Raw genomic sequence first — 14,445 nt, forward strand, 5'->3', positions numbered from 1 at the left:
GGGCCCTGAGGTCAGGCTTCACAAATGCCTGGAGAAGAATGCAAGGCTAAAACTACTATGTGACTAGTGGTCACTGCTAAGTGTGTTTAAATTTGAGCCATCCCAGTTGTCTAGTTTAGAGTGCTTCCTAGGGCTCAGGAAAGAGGAGGGAGTGGGAAGACCAAGAAGAGGGGGGATGGATGGATGATTGGATGGATGGAAGGAGAGAGCAGGAGGTGGTGGAGGACTCTTCAAGGTGAGAGGCAGATCCCAGAAGATAAGCCCCTGAAGGGTGCTACCCAAACATTCCCAACTCTCCAGTTCTCTATTTACCTGCCCTTCCAGTCATTTTTCTGCACCATATCTTCCATGGCCTTCTCTCTCCTTCATCCTCCTGACAGCTTAATGCCTCTGCATGCTGCTCCAGAAAGTCTTCAAAATTAACCACAAGGCCACCTTTACTTTCTCTCTTCCCTGGAAGCTTGTTCCTTTCCGGTCCCTCTCTGTGCTCTCTAAATGTCAAGCCTTCCCTCGTGGCTCCTGCTTTACGACACTGGAGTGAACACCAGCACGTGGAGACAATGCCAAAGCATCTCTGCGCTATTCTGTAGTTGGGGGTGGGAATTGAGAGGACTGGACACATGGGCATCAGGGAAGGGGAAGAAGAGCAAACTCTGCAATGCAGAGGAAGGAGGGAGGGAAGGAAGAAGGGGTAATTGCTAGTAGGGAGAGGACAGGGAATAATGTTTGCTTGAGGTGAGAGAGAACCAGAGTTTTAGAAAGTATAAAGGGAGGGCTGGAGAGTTGGCTCAGTGGCTAAGAGCACTTGCTGTTCTTGCAGAGGACCCGGTTTCATAGCTCACAATCACCTGTATCACCAAGGGATCTGATGCCCTCTTCCAACCTCCTTGGGCACCCGGCATGCACATGGTGCATAGACATTTATGAAGGCAAAACATCCTTATGAAAAAAAATAATTTAATATATTTTAAATATAAAGAGCAGAGTTGTGGATGTTAAAGGAAAACAATTATTTTAAGACACTTGTCTAAACAGTGTTCTGGACGTCCCACTGCTGTGTGGAGACCCCTGAGAGAAACAGTTTGGAGGAGGAAGGGTTTATTTTGGCTCAGAGTTTCAGAGGGTTCGGTTCCCGCTCAGCTGGACTCTGCTTTAGATTCAAGTGAAGACAGATAATCATGGTGGAGCATGTGGCAAGATCTGTTCTTATGATGGCCAGGGCACAGAGAATAGTCACAGGAGGGGACCAAAGTCCAGATGTACCTTTTCAAAGCATGACTCCTGGAAACTAATTTCTGAGCTAAGTTCTGCCTTCCACAGTTCTATTACCTGCTGGTAGACAATTCAAATTTTATGTTCATCAGTGAACGAAACCATGGTGTAGGGCAGAAGGCCCTGATCTACTTGTCTCTAGGATACCCTCATAATTACAGCTAACCAACCAGACAAGATTTCCCACCACACAGCAAGAAGGACTTTATTCAGAACTACTATGAGAGCTACAGGAATTACCACGGGGGGACCTTTACTCAGGAGAGAGATTGGGCTCAAATCTTTGCTCATACTTTGAGTATGGACAAGATAGTGTCGGGGTCAGGGCATGGGAAACCACTAAGAACCATCAGGGGCTGGGGAGGACTCTGGCTAAGCAGACCCAACAGGAATCTTACTCAAGACAGGCCAGGGGGATGTGGCACCACTGAAGGACAGTGGATGGTATGAGCTGTTGAAGCCATTGATTCCTGGTGAAGAGTTGGTGAGTCTTTGCTACACGGGATGTGACACAGATGGGTCTAGGAGAGGGCTCAGGAATCACACTTCAGTCTGGCCACACCAAGAATCTCTGTCATAGGCAGAGGGACTTAACATAAAGCAAGGTCATCTATGATTTTGGATCCCAGTAAGAAATGCATTTCGCATTACAGGTCAGTGTATTGCACTCCACCTGGACAGATGGGCGAACACACACACACACACACACACACACACACACACACACACACATACACACACTCACACAACAGGTGTGGGAACCTTCTTCTTAGTAGTAATAGAAAGAAAAACGGGGCTATAGGGAGAATGAGCTCACTCAAAGCTTTAATGGAGACATTTTCCCAAGACATGAAGACATGGGGCACAGGTGACAGCAGGGACAGGGATATCAGTCTGCCACAGATTGGAGGAGGAATAGGCCCTTTTACCACATTGCTAGAGTGATCCGGGGTCTGGAAACTTTCCAGTAGTCATGAGCACAGCACTGTGCATGTGTAAGTGTGTGAATGGAAGACAGAGAGAATGTGGTATGTGTGTGTGTGTGTGTGTGTGTGTGTGTGTGTGTCCATGTGTGAATGCGAGTGTGCGAGTGCTACAGTGCATGCACGGTGGTCAGAAGACAACCTTTTTCATCAGCTATTGCCTTCCATCTTGCACTGAGGCAGTCTTTTTTATAATTTTTCTGTGTATTCAAAGTGAGCTTGCCTGTGGGGTGTCTTGGGGTTCTCCTGTCCCTGCTTCTATTTCCCTGTTGGGATTTTAGACACTCAGACCCCATATCCAACAATTGTGTGAGTTCTGGAGATTCAAACTCTTGTTTGTGCGACAAGTGTTTCTACCCACTGATCCATCTTTCTAGCTCAAGGACAGAACTTTATAGAAATCTTTCCTTCATAGTTTAAGGAGATTTTTCTAAAGGCAAAGTACAAACCAGTAGTTCATCTTTGAGGATATCTTAATGTCACCCCACATCTGATGAGAGTTTTGTCCCTGGGATAAGAACAGGATAATGAAGACATAGTTCTGATGTTGACAGGGAGGGAAAAGCCATGCTCTTATCTTTCTGGTATGAGTTAAGGGTGTGATAACCTATGTCTTGTCCCCATAAGGCCCCCTCTTCGTATGTCACTTTGCACAAACTTATTCTGCTATGATTTCTGCTATACATTTTTTTTTTTTTTTGGTTTTGTTTTGGTTTTGTGTTTTGCTTGCCGTTTTGCTGCAGATTATAACTATTACTGAATATGTATAATATTAGTCTTGCCAAAGCGATTCAACAGCCCTCTTGTGGGCCATAACTCAGACTGAAAAGCAACCACTTGAATATTGGTGATTGGGAGTGAATTGATGGTTATTGTTCTCTAAATCTAAGGAGGATGAATGATAGATAATAAACAATGCTGGGGCCCAGCACAGCGATGCCCACTTTTACATCCGCTGTTTGAGACTTGCACATCTGTGAGATACTGTTTCCATGTGCGTTTTTCAGAGGATGCGAAGGAAGCTCTGTATCCACTTCTGCTAAAGCTGCTGAGCAGCAGAACCGGGACATCACACTGGCCATCATGTTCCGGTGTCCGGGTGCTTCTCCCCAGGGTCACCCACACTTTCCCTCTCAGTTCTGCATTCAGAACCTTGAATTCAGTACACCTGAGATACAGGTGACCAGATGAAGCTCCCGTCTCTTCTTGGATGGCTGACAGAAGTCACAAAGGAGAAACCATGGACCAGAGCACTGCAACTCTGCCAGGTCCTGAGGAATCTCAGAGCCAGGGAGAGGTCACCAGAGGCTGGCCTGCACTTTCTGACAGGACACTGAAGCCCCCACACTCACAGGGCCAGAGGCTAAGCTTGGCAGGAACCCACGTTCTCTGGGTAACTGAGTCTACTTTCTTCTCCAAGGGTCTCTATGGGGCTATGTTGGCAGTACAAATATTTGCCATTACTTTCTGGAAATTCCGTTGAGTGGCATCGTGAGCTCCTGGTAAGTAAAGGGACCACCTGCCCTGCTCCTGTCCATTGGCATTTGGTACCAACAGGTACTGGGTACAAGCTGTGGCATCATTGTCCCCATTTCTTTTCATTGCCATCTCTCTTGGTCATTTCTCTGCTTATTTTTTTCTTTCTTGTATTTGCCATGTGCTTCTTGCATTTAAGGTAATACTCATGAGATTTGATATCTTCCCAACCAATTAGGGCCACGGCATGTGGCTGGAGTGTGGAGAATATGGGGTGTCTATTGTATTTTATTTTCAAATATACTTTATTGCCATGGATCAGGCTCATCTAGTAAATAGACCCTGAATGAGTGACTGACCAGACTTAGAGATGATAGCCTAACCTGCCCAGCACACACTCCTCCTGGCTTCCTGCCTCTGGAAGCTTTGCGCATAGACTATGTCTTCAACCGTGTTTCTCTGTCTGCTTCCTTTTCAGCAGGTAGTAACTCCCGGCCACAGACTGGGACAGAGAGCAGACCTTAGAAGACTGCCGTGATCGTTAACCAGGACTGCAGCTGGGAGTGGGGGTGGGGTGGGTCGCAGACCCTCTTCCTGATCCTGCAATTCTGGGGTTCCTCAGCCCGCTGGCTTCTAAGTAATGCTGCCCGGATAGACTATAGGAAGGCTTCAGCAGAAAGAGCGGCTCCTCCCCCATTCCTTCTTCCCGTGGTTTGTGACAGCAGCTGTGACTCTTCTGTGGCCCCAGCTCAGTCCCAGCAGTCTCAGCCTTCCTGCTGGGTAGCTGGGGGCAACGGGGGGGGGGGGGGGCAGATTTGATAGCTCAAGGGCAGGACACAAGAAACGGGGACTGCAGATAAACTAACACTTCTTAATATATTAAAATTTGGTCATGGTAAGACAACATAAACTTAATATAAATCTTGACCAATCTTACTTTCAGAAAGAAAATTTTGTGGCATTTAATACACTCTATCTTTTTTTGGTTTTTAACCTTGTGCATGCTAAATGAACTTTTCCCTCTGAGCTGAGTAGCCAGCCCCGTGCTTCGGAGAGTACTATGCATGTGTGATTCCTGTTTGGCTAGCTCACTCTGCACTAGGCAGCAGCTTCCCTGGAAAGCTCCATCTTTGTAGCCGTGGTAAAGAGGATGCCTTTTCTGTGGTTCCTTTCAGGCACCTTGGTAAGAGATCTGTGGCCAGGGGTTCAGCTCAGCTGGAAAACACTTGCTTATCACAGACGTGGCCCTGGGGTTGATCCGCAGCCCCCTCCTGACCAAAAATTACCTACAGGTCTTTCTCAGAATTCCCTGACTGGGCCTTGGATGAAGACTGACAAAGACAATGAAAAAAAAATTCTTCAGTTACCAAGAGGACCAGAAATCAAAGCCCCTGGGTTGGTCCCCAATTCCCTGTCATCAGCCCTTAATCCTCCCTGTTCCAGGCCAGGTGTCGTTTTTTTTTTTTTTTTTTTTTTTTTTAATTCTCAGGTGTAGCCCCCCCACTCCTCAGGATTGGTTCCACACGTCAGTCTGCCCCTCTGGTCATAGGTCCCCTCCACTCACGCCACCCCTCCCCTCCACCCACCTGCTCTCCCTCCTCACAGCTCCTCCTCTTGCGAAGTCCTTCCCGCGGCACGTCTGGCACGTCCCCGGTGTCTGCTGGGGCTCTCCAGCCCCCTCCCTGCCCTCTTTCAGACGAGACAAAAGAAAGAAAGGGGTGGCTCACGCCGCTTTCAGTACCTTTAGTAATGAATGTATGAACTAAAACAGCTGGTCCTGCAAGCATTCCTGCTGAGCTGGGCAACGTTGAGATGAGGCCGGAGCTTAGCCTGTTGGGCGGGGGCGGGGGGGGGGGGTTGGGGGTGGTGGGGAGCAAACTAACTCTTTGCTGCGTCCTGAGACGGTGCTGGAGCACAGGATCATCTCTCTCCCTAAACCAACCAAGCCAGTAACAGCGAGAGCGGCTGTAGTGAATCCTTAAGGCCGCTCCAGAGGTGAGCCTAACAGTTCAGCTGCTGAAATCCAGACCGGAGAGCTCTTTTAAAGGCAGGAAACTCACTGTTCCATCCTGTGCTCAGAACCTGAGTCGGGTCTTCTTCATTAGGTTTCTATAAGTAAGTACGGAAGAGGATCAAGCACGCAGAAGCTTCTAGGCCAGTTTGACATTCTTGTACCTCCGAAGCCGAATGGATGTCCCAGTAATTTGTTTTAGGACTGTGTTTAATAAAAAGCTAAGGCCTGTGATGAATTCGGAGCAAGCTGGCCCTTTGCCAGAAGCTATTTTAAAAGCAGTGTTTTAGAACCCATATTCTCCAGCTGGTTTGCAAAGAGAAATGTCCTCTTTAAAATGGGTGTAATTAAGCCAGACAGGTCATGAATGCCTTTAATCCCAGCACTCAGGAGGCAGAATCAAGCAGATGTTTGAGTTCGAGGCCAGCCTGGTCTACAGAGTTTCACGACAGCCAAGCTGTCTGTGGGGGAGGGGCATCATTGTGGCTCCTACATAATGGTATTATTAAACACTGGACGCTGCCATGTCTTCGCACCGGCATGGAACGTGCAGAGAACTAATGATCAGTCATGGATACTTCTTGGTTTCAGCTGACTTTAGTCTAGCCTCTAAACTAACCTTTAGTCCAGTCTTGACCTCTAAGATCACTGTCAACCGACACTTCATCGGCCTTGCTGGTCCTTGCTTCTTTTAGGAGGGTCTCTGATGTCATAGCTTTTTCTCACAGGTAGTCCCTGTTTGGTAGCACCACAGCAGCTGGTCTTCAAATCCCCTCCGTTGGGCACAGTGGAGTGCTCTGAGTTAGACAGAGTCGATGGGAGGCTATCCTCTTAAGTTTTGAGTTTAGCTCTTATGAGGTTTTAATAGACTACATCCACACTACATGGGAATCTCTCTCTCTCTCTCTCTCTCTTTCTCTCTCTCTCTCTCTCTCTCTCTCTCTCTCTAGATGCTAAGGAACCAAACTACACCTTCAAACAATTTTTTTCCTTCCACAAATCAAGGGTTGGCAGCAGTCAATCAAAATGGCAAGATCTAAAACTGAGCATACGAAACTCTTCCGTGCTTTAATCTTAGGAAATAACTTAGAAGTGGGGACAAGTATCTCACAGTATTCACCTAGTTCATGCAAGGCTCTGAATTCAGTTCCTATAACTGCATATAAAATTACACACACACACACAGACACACACACACACACATTAGGCTAGATGACCTAGAGCAGTTGTTTTGAACTTGTGGGTTGTGGCCCCATTGAGGGTTGCGTATCAGATATTATATATATATATATATATATATATATATATCAGATGTTTAGGTTAAATTCCTAACAGTAGCAATATTGTAGCTATGTAGTGACAAAATCATCTGTATTAAAGGGGTTGCAACATTGAGAAGGTAGAGAGACAATGGGGGGAGGGGTGGAACAGTGGCCGAAGGCTAATGCAAAATCAGAGCTGTTTTATGGTGGACATCGTGTGACCTCTCAAACACTAAAGATGCAGGACCATCCAAGTCTGGGTCAATAAGGCTCACCGAAATAAATAAATAAATAAATAAATAAATAAATAAATAAAGTAAATAGATTAGTGTTCTTACCATTTGCCCTACAGGAAGAGTTATTTCCCTTGTGTCTAAAGCAATGACACATATGAAAAAATCCCATAAAAGGACAAAAAATAGGGAGCTGACCCTATTTGGAAACCCTATATGGAAATTTCTGGACCTGTCCCTGCAGCTCCTGGACTTCTTCCCTTAGCTCCAGAAGAATCCTTACATCCATTCAGTTTTGCCTTTCACAAGCTATCCTGTCTTGGGTCATGGCATTCTCTCGAGGAACCTACACTCACAGTTTCAGTGTCTACTTTCTGCTCTGAAACAGACTTCTTTCGGATTCTTTCCTTTGCTCATCTCTGGGTCCTTTCTTCGATAGGGATGAAAATCTGGAAACACTGGGTAGATGTCTCCATAATTCTTCCTGGCTTTGGAACTTGCTCTGTGTTTACCAGCTGGCAACAAAAGATCAGACTGAGTTTTCTCCTCATTGATACTTTCTTCACATTCTCTCTTCTTATGAGTAAACGTCCCTCTGTTCACTATATTGGACCCCCCTTCCCTCCTCCCCCTCCCACTTTCCCTCCATCCCTTCCTCCCTTCCTTCCTCCCTTCCCTCCATCTCTTCCTTCCTTCCTCCCTTCCCTCCTCCTCTCTCCTACCTTCCCTCCATCTCTTCCTTCCTTCCTCCCTTCCCTCCATCTCTTCCTTCATCCCTCCCCTCCATCCCTTCCTTCCTTCCTCCTTTTCCTTCCCTCTATCTCTTCCTTTCTTTCTTCCTTATTGAGGAGGGTCATGGGGGGGGGTGCATGTCTTTGAGGGTTGTAGACAGGACCTAGTTCTTGTGTTTCTTGCCTGGTAATCCTAAAAGTTCTGCCTGTGTCTCTCTCCCCAGCCATTAGCCACTAGCAATTTTATTTCCCAATCAGAGTCAACTGGGTACAGGGACCCACAGCACAGATGTGCAGATTTTCATGTGACGTTGACAGCCAAATTAACACAAATAGCATTAGAACCAATCCATATGTTAGACTCCACAAAGTTGTCCTTTGAACATGTACCCACTCCTGCTGTGGCATACAGACCCACATACACATAGCACACACACAATACAATAATAAACAAAGAATTTAAAGGAGTGGACATAGTAGGAAGCCTGTTAGGTCATTGGGGAAAATGTTCCAAAAAGTACCTCTTTTTGTTTTCTGAACACATTTGCTCAGTCACTGGTGTTCAGCTGTGTGCTGTCTTCCCCAGAGACCCAAACCAATGGGGCCAGTTGATCAAGGACTATACTATCCAGAACTGTGAGCCCAAACATAAGTGAATTTTACTGGGAGTTTGCTATAGTGATAGGAAACTGAGAAAACAACTCTCTGACAAAGAAACGGGTCTGTCCATGTGCAAAGCAGCTTGGTCACAGCTTTGGACTTGGTTTTTGGGCATCTCTGTTCGAGCCTTCCTTTTTTCTGTCCTCCACAGCTTAGGATGGACAGTATGTCTCTCTAACTCCATGTCACTCAGGTCTTCTGATGGATTTTGTGGGTATTCATCATTCTATGTTGGAAAGAAGCGCCTCCCCCTGTATACCACTTCGAAGAAAACTTTGCACAATCCTAGCTTATACTTTAGGTCAGATCACTTGAAATAAGCCCTCCAAACTGGGTTGGAAAACCTATGTAATTTTATGGTAAGCGAAAACAGGAAGTGTGTTATTATTGCTGTTGTCATCATTGATGCTGTTGAATAAAGGAAGACTTCACCGAGCCATTCTGGGAAGAGTCACTGGGAAGGCCTGGGAGTGGGGACAGGGGTCCAGGCTGCCAACTCCATTGGAATGCCATGGTAACTTTCTGTTTGGCATTTACAGCAGCACTGAGAGCATACCCCGTAAGTCATGAGCTGGCTGGCCCAGGCCCTACCACACACAGTACCCCACGGCAAGTTGGGTGAGTAGCAGGACCTTCTGTTAAAACACACCCACTCACCTCCCTCTTTGGCCAGAAAGAGACCAGGTGGCAATGGCTGGGGTCAGAGTCATAAGCGAACCCCAGTGTATGACTTCGTCACACCGTGCTTATCTCTGCAAATATTGACTCCAGCGGATCAAACGAGTAGTAAGAAAAACAACAATATTTTCCCCCGAGAGAAGGTTCTGTTCCAGGCAGCTGGGACCTATCTAGATGGCAGGGAGTGATGGAACATACACCCGGAATATGAAGCCCTCCACCTATGGATGTCGCTTTGGCTTGGTGTCCTCCTTAGGATTTGTTAGTCAGAACAGGATTCAGGTGCCATGACGTGGTCTTAGAGATTGCCAGACAAATCATATTGTGGGCCACAGTTTTCAAAATCAGGTGATGGCTCCAACAGGCCCATCATCAGGTCTAACACACACTGAAGAGACCCTCCCTTTGGACTAGACACTTCAGAAGGTCTGACAAAAGTACTCAGAGTCAGTCAGGTATTTTGCAGACAAGGAAACCGGGGCTCTAAGCAATTTGGTGACTTACCTAAGACAGTTGGGGTTGGGACCGTCCAACAACTGCCTCTGAAGTGTGCTGTGCTTTTTTGGGTCATGGCAAGCTTAGAGTTCTTTTGTGGTACAACTCAAATGGCCCATTACACACCGAACGTTCAAAGAGCAGGATTCTGGACAAAGGCTGAGGTCATTGACTTGGCTGAGCTTTGGACTGGTTATTATTTTGTGAAAGGTATGGATGGAAATAATTATTGATTCTCCATTCTGGATCTTGGTCAGGAAGCAAGAAAGTGTTGGCAAGGTGCCCAGTACCCTAACCATGTGCTGGGGATAAGGGTGTTGGATGAGGATAGTAGTAGTAGATTTCCCTTCTGCCCACAATGACAGCTTCCCAGGAGTCTCTCAGCCAATGAGGAGCACTATAATATAGCAGAGTTAAGCCTCTCCTTTACCAATAACAAGGGCTAGAGCACAGAAAGTCTTCAGTCATGAGCAGGGAAGAGAAGCTGTAAGGTAGTCATGGAGGGTAAAAGGGGTCATCAGCGATTGTGGGAAGGCAGAAAAACGAGAGAGAAACTAAGACAGCCTCCTGTGAGTGAGCACAGTGTGCCAGAGATCAACAAAGTAACCTGGGACTGATGGTGCAGACCATAATCGCGGGACACAGGAGCCTGAGGCTTGAGGATTGCTGTCGAGTTTAAGGCCAACCTGGACAGTACAGAAAAACCCATCACAAAGATACCAGACAAAATAAGGTAAATATTAATAGTTTGTGCTGTGAGCTGGTGTAGAGAGAACAGTTTACACAGAAGAAAAGAAGGTTTTATGGAGGTGATATCAGAGGGAACTCAAGGGCGAAGATGCCATACACGCAGAGACTATGGGGGAAAGAAGGCAGGTTGTCACGTGTTGGTCTTAGGACATAGCAAAAAGATATTGAACTGGAATTAATGTGATTTTTTTCTCCCTGATGGCTAGCTTCCACAGTGCCTGAGATGTTATGTAGGATACTGGGGCAGGGCGGGGGGTACAGAGAAAAGGTGTCAATGTTATTCTTGTCGCCAACTCTGAATGCTACAGTACCAACCCATTAGGTAAGATATGCCCTCTGGAGCAATAGTGGCACAGAAGTTAGGGTGTAACCAACTGCTTCTGTATTAAATTTGAAGCCGGTTCCACAGGAAGAAGTTCCAGGCCTGGTAATGTAAACCTGGTCAAGCTCATGACTTACAAGCTCACAGGGCCTTGGGAGAAGAAACCTACTCCTGTTGGTTTACTAACTGACATATTGTTACACTGCCCTCTAAATATTCATGGTCATACTCTTTCCTCAATCCTCTGCCACGGTCAGCAGATTCAGAGACTCGTGGATGGCAACAGTGCTGAGAATAGGTATCTACTGAGCACTCAGCCCAAATAGGACATCTTATAGCAACATCCATTCTACCAAGGCCTCGGGGGTTTTACAGGGAGGGGGGTTGAGACGAGAAGAGCCAGAGGGTATGGAGACGTGCTGTGAAAGGTCAAGTTTTGGGACAAGACATAGTGACTGCAACTGTGACCTCATTGTAGCTATGATCCCCCCCCCTACAAGATCAAGTCAGCTTGATCAATCAACCTCCTAATAGACAGCACTTACTGAACTCCTGTGTGTTAACTGAAGAGAGCAGCGAACATGAAGGGGGAGGAGAATGGAGGAGGGAGAAATTGGGGTGCCCAGGAGGAGTGGGAGAGGGAAGCTGGGGTTCATGGGGGGGAGGAGGAGGGAGGAGTTAGAGTACATGTGATCTAAATGTCTTATTTAAATGTATGAAATTGGTAAGGAATAAATGAAAGATATTCTATTTAAAAAAAACAAAAAGAAGAGGGGCTGGAGATGGCTCAGTGGTTAAGAGCGCTGGCTGCTCTTCCAGAGGTCCTGAGTTCAATTCCCAGCAACCACATGGTGGCTCACAACCATCTGTAAGGGAATCTGCTGCTCTCTTCTGGTGTGTCTGAAGACAGTGACAGTGTAGTCATACATAAAATAAAGAAGTAAATCATTAAAAAGGAAGAGGAGGGGATAGAGGTTTCACCAAGAGATTCTTACTGCTGGGTGACTCCTCAGAGACACAGCTCAGCTGCCTCGCATAACCTTGCTCCCTTGCCAACAGCCACCAGTAACTTTAGAAAAACGGTGTCATTTGTTGTACATGGTTGAAACCAAGGAGGAAGTGGAATTGAGATGTGGGAGAGAAAAGAGTCTGGAACTTCTTTTCCAACTAAAGAGAAAGCTTGTTCCTTCACAAACGCTGAGAAGAGAGAGGAGCTCTAGCTCTGTGTATGAGTAGCGTTGGGCTGAAGGCTTGTGGTAGAAGCTGAGGGGATAGGGGCAGAGAAAAATCAGAAATACCTAGTGCCTGCTCTCACCCAAGTTTCAGTGCTATTGAGTGGTTGGTGGGCAGAGGCAGAGTAGAACAGGAAATACAAAATGAAAACACAGACTTTAAACAGTTTCAGGAGGGTCTCTGATTCTGATGAAACAAAGTGGGCCAAGAAGAGATTCATCTCCTCTTCAAGAACAATGTCTACTAAAGGCTGAATCTCAGGACATAAGTGTCCCACTAAGAATGTTCCTGATCCTCAAAGTGGCCTAGAAATCTTCCCCACGCCCACCTGATAGGTTATTTCTCGGCTGGTGAAATGAACCAGTTCAAGCCAGATTATATACAAGGCAGGTTTATTGGGAATCTGCACTTGGGTGAGTTCACTGGCCCGAGGGATTGAGGCCAGGGGAGTCACCATAGGGTAGGGGGGAAGGAGAGGATAGGATTGCGCTTGCAGAGAGAGAAGAAAAGGGGGGCGGAGAGAGAGAGGGAGAGGGAGAGAGAAGGAGGAGGGAGGGAGGGAGGGAGGGACAGAGGGAGGGAGGGACGGAGGGAGAGAGAGAGAATATATGTCTGGACTATATAGGGAGGACGGCCATCCCCTAGATTGGAAAGTTCAGGGTTGGGGACAAAGTATGCCAAGTAGGGACTGAAGGATGCTGGGAGAACCTGGAGGCCAGGTCTTCTTTTTTATGTAAAAAATGCACCTCAGTCCCTTTGGTCTGAAACCAAACACCACCTATTCACCCCAACCTCCACAGTTTAATTCCAAGCTGGGCTATCCCATCATTGCCTTTGGTCACCCAGTGTCCTCTTGTCCCTCACTCCTGGTGGACTGAGCAATGGCAGTCTCACTGGCTGACTCCTGATTGGAGGAGTGATTGCTGAGTAAGATTGTAACACACGCTCACATCTTGCACTCTTCTAGGCAGGGCTGTGGAAGAGTGAACTCAAACTCATTTCTCACCATTACCAGGTAGAAACGACGTCAGATCAAAGTGCTCGGAGCAGCGTTTTGTTTCCCCTGGCTCTCTGCTGAGGCAAGAGACTGGCCCAGAAAGAAGCCTCAGGGTTAAGAGACTCTGCCTGGTTGAGGAAAGAGGAGCAGTGTGCACACACAGCTGGACACACAGATGCTCTGTGTCTGCCTTGGAGCCTGACTCTGTAGTGGTTTAGGTTCCAGCTGTAGAGGGGCTCAGCAGTGTGTGTGTGTGTGTGTGTGTGTGTGTGTGTGTGTGTGTGTGTGTGTATGTGAGAGAGAGAGAGAGAGAGAGAGAGAGAGAGACAGAGAGACAGAGAGACAGAGACAGAGAGAAGAGAGAGGGAGGGAGGGAGGGAGGGAGAGAGAGAGACAGAGAGAAGAGAGAGGGAGGGAGGGAGGGAAGGAGAGAGAGAGACAGACAGAGAGAGAGAGAGAGAGAGAGAGAGAGAGAGAGAGAGAGAGACAGAGAGAGAGAGAGAGAGAGAGACAGAGAGAGAGAGAGTGAATTGGGGAGGCCAGTTCTGTGGGGAACCCGAGGCCAGCTGAGCTGCAAGCTTGCAATTTCCCATGGCCAGAGCCTTAGAATGCCTGGGCTGCTTCCCTTCTTTGTTTGTTTAGCTTTGCCTTCTAGTGGCCTCAGAACGAGGTGGGGGTAGGGGGGTGGGGTGGAGGGATAACAGGGAGATCAGATAATTGTAGGGGCCTGAACAAGTTTGCTCAGACAGTATTGTGTGGCTGAGACTCTGGGCAAGGCAGGAAGGAGAGACAGAGAAACCCCCCTCACCCCATTGAGAAGAAAGGGACAGAGAAAACCAGCACAGTGCTCAAAGCAAATGTGAAGACTGAAACCGAGGGTCTCTGGGAGTGAACAGCCTCCAGGTCTCAGCGATGCTCTCTCTGGGTTAGGGGCCAGGGATTCCAGTGGCAGAGAGGAGGATGAGGAACCAGCAGACAGATTTTGAATTAAGAAATTTAGTTATAGGAGCTCCCCCGGTAGAATAAGATTGGCTTATTTGTACCGTCTGAAAGGTTTCACTAGTGGTTGCAGAATGAGTGTCCCCAAATATCTGTAGACTTGTTTCTTTAAAGAAAATCTCGATGACTGGAGGAGCAGCAGGCTCTGTTCTCACAGGCAGCCACCCTGCTGTCTTTACCTTCTTTATGTTCTGTCCTTCCACAAGCCTGTCCTGGAAGCTGGTTCTCTCTGGCGCTGATCTCGGCATCTGTCTTGCCTTTTTTTTCTCCCAGATGTTACAGGGAATGTTTTTTCTTGCACGCTCATCCTGTGTTAGATGAACACACAGGATCCTCCAGGGCC

The sequence above is a fragment of the Micromys minutus genome (genome assembly GCF_963924665.1).
Source record: "Micromys minutus genome assembly, chromosome: 19".
Taxonomy (NCBI): Eukaryota; Metazoa; Chordata; class Mammalia; order Rodentia; family Muridae; genus Micromys; species Micromys minutus.